Below are 8,319 nucleotides of genomic sequence, written 5' to 3' on the forward strand. Positions count from 1 at the left end.
TTCAAAGTGTTAATTAAAATGTGATTAAAAAAAGTTTGATGGAATTAGCGATTTCAAATTCTAGATTTTAAATTCAATTGTTTTCTTCTAGGCGTTTTTAACAAGGATGTAAAGCTAGCTCAAAGGACCAGTTTCCTGTCGCGAACGAAGTAGTAAACTATGTGAAAAATCATAGTTGTTAGAAAGCATCATAACTTCCAAATTTTGCAATTTTATCGATATTTCACACAAGTTAAATGAATTGTGGAACGGAAGGACGATTTCATGTCTCATCAACCGAAATAAATTGCTCAAGAGGTTCGTTTTGAATCGAAGTGTTGTCATTGAACATGAGCTTTACGGTCATAATGTTTTATATGATCTAACGCCAAGCACATTACTTTTGTGTGAATAACTGCCTTGATTTCTGCTAACCTTTTTCCCTGTACCATTTTCGTAAAATGAAATTTGTCAAAAAGATGAAATGGCCTGTCTGTTTTAAATGTTTCTAAACTGACGTGATTGTGATCACAAAATGACTGCAGTGCAAACCTGGAAGAGTCGCATTATCGCTAATTCCATCAAACTTTTCAAATCACATTTTAATTAACACTTTGAATAGCAATATGATAGTTTCCAAATTTAACCTCTTTTGATTTTGCAACATAAAACTTAAAACGCCACACCATACTGTATAGCAAACATGGGATTGATTGACATTTATGAATGAACGATTCATACTTGGCCATTTGGAAATACATTTAACTTCATTACGAGTTTGAGAAATCAGCCGTCTTCGATATTGATTCAGACCTATGCGTGTCCTCCTCGTTAGCGCTTTTGGTAGACTTGCATGTTTTTGTGTTTCCTTCTTCGGGAACATATCAAGCAATATGTGGTCTCAATTGCCACTAATATCCTAATCAAATTTAACCCACCACGCACGTACGTAAATCGTTCATAACAAGAGGAGGAATGGAGATTCTTCCTTCCTAAAATGAAAATGACAAACGCTAATAGTGTGCATAAACAACATGTTAGGCAAGCGAGTCAAAAAGTACGATCTGTGATCAAATTAGAAGGCCATCATTCATCAGTCGGCAGGATCCGTCAGTTTGTCAACTCTGTCTCTATTTGAGGTAACATAAATGGGCTTCCCAAGAGCATTTCAAGTTAGGGATCACATACAAACTTTGAAGCCATACATTTGTTTGCCTTCTTTCGAACCCTCGACTCAGGCAATGTTTGAAGGGTTCAATGAATTGGAGCAAATAAAGTAATATGTGAGTGCAATAGGACTACAGTGGCTTTAGGACGCCATAACTTGGGAAACTGGACTTCCGATTGAGAAGGAACTTGAGTACCTACATACCTTCCACAACATCGAACATGGATCTTATTGAGCGGAAACTTTGCTTTGTGTGGGAGTTATTCTTTGCTTTGCGTACATTGAAGGGAATGTCCATGGTGAAACCAGGATTATCTTTTATACATGGAAATCGAGTTGTTCAAAGCATGTAGAATAGTTCCTAAATGTGAATTACCCATTACACTTTGGGTTTCAGTCTAGAAGTCCACGAGATATGCCTCTCTTTGAAAGTACAGCGTTTAAATTTGCGCCCAAGTTTTCAGAGGAAAAATGATTGTCTTGATGGCAGTATTGGGATGTGACTTCTATCATTCACCAAAATATTTGCGCCCATAAAAGCACCCAAGGCTGTTAGTGATTTAAGAACAGCAGTGGAGACAGTTAACTACGATGCCATTGTTTCAACATCCAGACGTCTTTATGATGATCTTGCCCACAAAGTGCTAGCAATATCCATCTGTTACTTTAAATGATACGTATTTGTCCAACATCTTTCCAACAACGCCTACTCAGTAAGTCAAAACAAATCATTTGAAATTCATCATAAACCATCTCAACCGAAGTGATTTAGGGCAAAATCATTTTTTCCGGTGTATATTTCTTGGAAGACATACAGTTTTAGACCTTGGGTAGTTCTGGTTGAATAGCATCTCAGACTAAAGTCATTTCCAAGACTCATTTCTTTCACGTCAAGCTTTTTTGCTTGAGAAGTTCCACTTTCGCGTTTCTCGAGATTTGAAATGAATAAATAAGCCATCCCGTCACGAAATCAGTGGAGTGAACGAAAGATGATCAAGGATGAAACAAAAACTCTTCCAAACTGGAATGCATCTGTCCATCAGTCATAGATATGGATATGAACTTTCCATCGGTTTTTTCTCATTTTTTTTCATATCTCTTATGAACTTGCACCAACTTCATGGGAATTTCAATCAGGCGCCTTTTTTGCTCTGGTTAGATTCGCTTGTTTGGTCAAGGCCACCAAGTTCGCATTATAATCTTAGGCCATAAATATTTCCTCCTGAGATCCCAATCTTCGTCTGGCCTTCACTAAAATGCATCTGCCTTGGATTCCAAAAAGGTCCCTTAAGCCACAACAAAGGCCTCTCTTGCGACAACACGTTGGGGTTCTCTAGAATTCAGAAACGCAAGATAACAGATGGGGCCATCCCTCGTCGTCCTACTGGGTCTCCTTTTTGTAGATAGAGCACCATGTTCCATGGAAATAATGGCATTGACGTTGTTCCAGTCTGAGCTGAGACCGTTTTAGGGGTTTTTTCTTCATCAGTATGTGTCGACAGTTTTGACTTCACAACTTGCGAAAAAAAATGCAGCCTCTATCCAAGGCCCTCATTTAAGGCCTCAGTGGCTGTGCTCAAGTGTTATGCACGCAAGTAAGAATACTATCCACAGAGTCGGGAGTCAAATGAAGATCCCACGTGCTGAGTTGACTCTCATTTACTCCTTCAGATTGATTGTCCGAGGCCACCCTAAACTTGGTGTTCAGCAAACTCTCACTGAGCCTTTTCATCTGGACTGGAGCGCAAAAAAAAGTCTTTGGGGGGTTACTGACACGCGGCAAAATTAATCTCTTGCGATCCACGCCGAGATATGTAGGAACGGGCCCATGCATCGCTTGTGTTCTAAAACACCAACCAACACACAAGATCTAGACATCCCAGAGAGAAGCCTCAAAGGGACCTCTTTGTTCTTGCCTGTATGAGAACACATCATGTAGTATGTAGATGGTTCTAAACAATTGGCAATGCGTGTGTAATTACTTGTACCTACAGCCATCTCTCTCACAAATGTCTCTGCCCCGTCCTTGAGTATTCATAGTATTCATAGTCTAGGGGGTACGTACAAAGTAATGCGAGTGTTCTTCATGACTCCTTCACATTTCCAGAAGAAGTTTAGCAAATGTCGTGCTATCCATTAGAATCTCAATTGACTCCTCGAAGCTCTCTGCTCATTGGGGAGGGAGACCTTGGAACAAAGAAAAGTGCTTTGAACGGACAAAAATCGAAAACGTTTCATCAGAGAGCCTCTTTGACAGAAAAACAACCACAACCCAGAGGGTGGGCAACGACGTTTCAAAAGATGTTTCCTACGACCCTCTTGGCTCGAGGTCTTTGTTTGGTACCTTGTACACATGGCATATAAATATATTGTTTACTTACCTAGATCCATCAAGGATCAATCACCTTGGGCGGACTTGGTATCTGATGAAAGATCTGAGTGGTGCACTCTTCCATCTTGTTTTTTCCACGATCTTAGTTGGCGACATTCAGTCCCATTGATATTGCGTGTAGGCTTTTTTCCGAGTTTAATTACAATATATGGATATAGCTTGAAATTCTTTTTTTTGCCTTAGCGCTTGCTTCGGATGGAGATGTGAAGGTTTGCGCACTTTGGTTTGAATTTAAAAGCATTAACTCGAGAGAATGCAATTCTTCTGTGGAATCCCATTGCAGACTTCTTGAGTGCTTTTGAGATTAATTTCCGTGCACCGTGGAATTTCGAGGGTAATCAGTGCATCAGGCGTCTGGCTTTGGGTAGTCCTTGAGATTCATTCTCTTCACCTCTTTCCCCACTTACTCATTTGGCAGGTGTGTGCGTCAATGACAAAGTGCCTTTTTCTTCACGATGATAATTCTTTTGGTGGATAGCACGTGACTTAGGAACGACCACCGAACGGAGTGAAATCTTCTTGGAGTGTCTTCAACTCTAGAAAATGGATGGAGAGTGCGAAGAATCCACGTTTGTCAAGGACACACCAAGAATGTGGCTTCTCGGTTAGGAATGTGGAATGTTGATTGGATACAATTCAACGAGGTCAAGAATAACCAACACATTTGTGTCCACAAACTCATGAAGAGCAATCAATCCGGCAATCAAGGTTGAAAAAAAAAGAATACCGTAACAAAGGAACCAAATGTACCGACCTAATCGAACTCATTCATCGAAAAATGTCAAACAATGGATATGAGACCATGGGAATGGTATATTTATGCAATGGAAAGGTCACCTTGTGGCTGAATAAGACGCCTCAAGGCAATCTGACGTTTCAGATAACATGTCTTGGCTTATTGCGTGTGATTTGACCAAGGATATCTGAGTTAACGTTCGATCCATTTCAGAATATTCTTCCTTACAAGACACGTTTTGGCAATGCTTTTGAAAAGAAACTCTTAAACTCTGACATTGCACGCTTGGGACGAATTGAAATAAATGTAAAGATTCTTGAAGTCTTACTTGAGGTCATTTTCAAAAATCAGGGAGCCCAGAGGAGCATATTCAATGTTCGTGAGATCTTTATGCGTAGTTCATCAAAGTGCAAAGTCAGGGTTCAGAAAAAGGGGAATCAGACAAAAAATCAAGTACTTCTAATTTGTCATTTTTGTCATTCAATAATTGGAGAATGTAACATAAACATTGCTTATTTTCACATCTTTCCTTCTAATAGCCTGTTTTTGTAGGTGTGGTCATTTTTTAGCAATTCAAAATAATCGTCTTTTAGAAGCTTAATAGTAGCCGGTTGTCTGAAACGTGGTCAAACTTACCTAAGACAAATGTCCGCCTTTTGAACCCTTGCCAACTTAAAAAAACGGTTTCCCCGGTTTTCAAATGTGCCTGCCCCATTATTACTCATTGTATTATGATTGAATATGTTAAGGTAAATCTCACTTTGGACAAGTGTGACTAACCAAAAAACTCTTGTCAGATAAGCGAGTGCGCACATGTCAAATCAACCGTTTATTGATTAAGAATCTAGGAGTACGCAGACTTACTCCTCTCCCATCGACCTTTTGCCCTCTTACTTTGTTCCCTTTTCCTCTCTCTCTCTCTCTCTCTAACACGAGGAACATTTTGAAGCCCATCCACTCATGGCACGTAATGAGAACATGTCTGAAGGTACCACCAAGTCTCATTAAACGGCTAATGGATCCGTCCTTGAAGTCAAGAAGTCCATCTGATTTATGGTGCGATATGCTCTCCAGGTACCTAGTACAGTATGTACTTGTTCTTCTAACTAACCTTTACTGCTCATGCATTTGGCAAATGGGACATTATGCAAATGTGCCATGTTCTGCGTGCATGTACTTGGTACCGTTAATAGGATGTACCGTACACGTGCAAATGAACTGTCATACTACCCAACGATTCAAACTGTCTTTGAATGCCCAACCTTTTCGAGCATGTCGCCTTTCTATTATCTATCTTAGCCTTGACTACGGTAAATTGAGAGTACGTGCAGTATTCAGGACGGAGACACACGCCTCCATTCAGTCTGACTAGTCGTCCCCAAAATTCACGCATTACATATGTGACTCAGATGATCGGTCGAAACCGGATTGGCCGAGGATTCCCGAAATCCAGTCAGAAAGACATGTACGCTATTGACGCAACTTCGAGAATTCTAAAGCCCGAGAAGCGTCAACAACATCAGTCCAAACGTTCAAATGTGGTACCACTGGTACATGGTTCATGCATGTGATGGTTGAACCCATCGGGCCAGTTTGAAAGGATCCTATCGTGCAGGTACGCTTGATAATAAGAGCCCTCGCTCGATCATTCTCCAGTAGCTGAACAGCTTTTCAAGTGCCAACATCTAATCGACCGCCGCAAAACCACGCAGAAGTACATTTAAATACACTGTCCACCAATATTTCCGACGAACATTTTTGCACAGCTTGCATAAACAGAAACTTGCCAAGATGAGGGCTCTATCCCTAGTGCTTGTGTGTCTGATGGCCGTCTTTCTCCAAACCGAGAAGACCAGATCGGCACCAATGAAGTTCATGTGTGATATGTGCGAAAGCAATTGGCTCCATTGCCTTATGAAATGTCATATGGAACAGTACATGACCCGACACGAGTACAACCAGTAAGTGCCAATTTCTTTCCCTACGACGTTCAAGCCATAATTATATTGAATCACCTCATTTGGCACTGAGATATCGATCGAGACACACTTTCATTTCCCCCTTTTCAAAACGCCTTCTTCTCCTCCTCCTCCTCCTCCTCCTCCACAATCCCCTCTATGTATTACTCCGCAGCAAAATGGAAAAGAGCAAGGTCGTCTTTGTCGTCTTTGCATTGGCACGTCAGCCTAGAGCAGGCCTGGTTTCTTTCAAGTATTTAGAAACCAGTGTCATTCCTTCATTCATCCATCCATCTGTCCCTCCGTTGGTTCAGCGTGTCCCTGTTTGGTGCGTTTTACTGGCTTGACTCTTTCTTAAGGTCACCCTGTCTGTTGCTTGGCTGACAGCTAGCTGGATCCTGTACGTAAAGTTCGTTCTAGACGTTCTAGCCGTTCAGGACGAAAGTACGTGGAAGAGAGATTGCTTCTTATTTATTCCAAAAGATCAACACCAGCCTTGATGGCTATCATCGACCGTTTTCTCGACCTTGACGCCGGTTTAATATTTCGTTTTGAAGCCATTTACAAATGAGATGGGCGACCAGAGCGTTCTCGAATTCTGAACAACTTTGCACTGGAACGGGGACCCATCTCAATCCTGCATTGGAGAATAATCTGAATGGGTTCTCGACACATCATTCAAACTTTGCTCAATGGTTTGGGTGTTCACTAGGACAGCGTTATGGATAGAATCATATCTGAGACTGAGTTGGCACGGCTCTTTCTAAAGTTTGAAGAGACGGTCCCACCTTAGTCAACCGATTGATCAGAGTAGCCTTACCAATTTTCAAAGAAGACTCGGCATTTCCCTTGAGGATGACCAAGTGATTCAGTTCAATTTCCTGCAAGATTTGGAGAAAACATGTGTTCGACGTCTTAGTTCGAATCGGCCACAAGTTGATTGTTAACCGGTTTTCTTATCTTGTTTAGTGCATAATGTCCATACTTGATGTGGATGAATGACCCGAGAATCAATAAGTTCCTAGAACTTGGATATTTTTATGACGAGATCGATAGGCGGATGACTGACTTTTTTAGAACTCCTGGGTGTGTGGATAGTTAGTGGGCATTGTCTATTGTTGAATGGGCCTGGGTTTGCCCATTGCCTTCTGCTCACACTTCCTGAATCGTTCACTCATCTCAAGTCATCGTTTGGTTCTTGGAAACCCGTTTTTCTGCTCGGAAGCGCCGACCTGTTCATGTTACCAACATTGTAAATGTTCTGAACCCTGGACGACGTGAGCTCTGGACCCCACTGATTAGATCCAGGCATTAACAAGAAAAGGGACAAAACCCTTGAAATAATCCACACCACACAGGTTAAATACCTGGTTCAATGCGGTCAATCCTGTCTCAAACATTTGGGAAAGAACCCATTTGGGTCTAGACGGGATTCCACTTTCCTTTCGCTATTCTAAATGCACAATGCTGAAACATTTGCTTGAGATGGCAAACGCCGTGGAGCCCTAATCACTCGTAGAAAGGTTGAAATAGAAAGGTTGTTATTCAAGAATTCTCCTCTCACTTAAGTTTAATGGTTTTGTTGGCTGGAAACGACCAATTCCCACCATCTTGGGGTGGTACCTTGGTTGTCGATTACAAAGAGAAGGAGAAAACAAGTAGAACGGAGCAAATGGCCGCAAATTGAACCTAAAGTAGACAATACAGATTCAAAACGTTCAAGTCGAAACAAGCAAACAAACGATTTATTCTGTCCTTGATGCCAAATTCGCGACGTGCGAGTATTCCAGAACTACAACAGTTCCGACAATTTCCTGCATTTTTATGGGGGAAGGTTTTTCTTGGTGCATAAATTTGCTGGTACATTCGGTAGCACTTCGATTAACCACTAATGTGTAAAGACAACACATGGCCAAGAACCTCATGGGAAGCAAGCAAACCTCGCAACATCCCAGTTTAAAGTCCTGAATGCAATTTGTCTGAAATGCCTCAGCAATAGGAAGTTAGAGCGCCGTTTTTAAGCATCATAAATTAAATACGAGATGCAAAGATCAAGAGATGAGACGCTAAGAATGGGCATGGGCGG

This window comes from Tigriopus californicus, chromosome 1 (genome assembly GCF_007210705.1).
Source record: "Tigriopus californicus strain San Diego chromosome 1, Tcal_SD_v2.1, whole genome shotgun sequence".
In the NCBI taxonomy this organism is placed as follows: domain Eukaryota; kingdom Metazoa; phylum Arthropoda; class Copepoda; order Harpacticoida; family Harpacticidae; genus Tigriopus; species Tigriopus californicus.